The sequence below is a fragment of the Capricornis sumatraensis genome, chromosome 10 (assembly GCF_032405125.1).
Source record: "Capricornis sumatraensis isolate serow.1 chromosome 10, serow.2, whole genome shotgun sequence".
Lineage (NCBI taxonomy): Eukaryota > Metazoa > Chordata > Mammalia > Artiodactyla > Bovidae > Capricornis > Capricornis sumatraensis.
This window is the reverse complement of record NC_091078.1, coordinates 58,377,238-58,377,603: the sequence shown is the minus strand read 5'-3', so window position 1 is coordinate 58,377,603 and position 366 is coordinate 58,377,238. Positions and strand designations below refer to the sequence as shown.

General features: G+C 36.1%; 1 non-coding gene across 1 annotated transcript; it reads left to right on the top strand.

Moving 5' to 3' along the window:
• The first annotated feature begins 294 nt into the window (after positions 1-294).
• Positions 295-366, top strand: TRNAA-UGC (transfer RNA alanine (anticodon UGC)). Its single transcript has one exon. It is a non-coding gene; the product is annotated as a tRNA-Ala (tRNA).

The window sequence follows — 366 nt, the reverse complement described above, 5'->3', positions numbered from 1 at the left end:
ATCCATGTTGAATATAAAACTTTTATATCAATTTGCTTAAAAGGAAAATAATTATCAGAACTATTGGCTAATCTATGTTCTTTTGCTCATCCAAATGTTGGCTAAACCTTGATCAAAAGTCAAAACACTCAACTGGGTGGTAGGTGAATGTTGCCTTAGAGGAAATAAGCAGTCATTGAAATACCCTTACCCATCAACTGAACCTAAATCTATAATGTCATTGCCAAAGAATACACTCTTCAAGAAATCACTTAGAAAATTACTAACATAAGTATTCTGTCAATATTTGAGAATTCCCTGCTGGTCCAGTGGTTAGGACTTGGCACTTGCACTGCCAGGGCATAGGTTCAATCCCTAGTCAGGGAA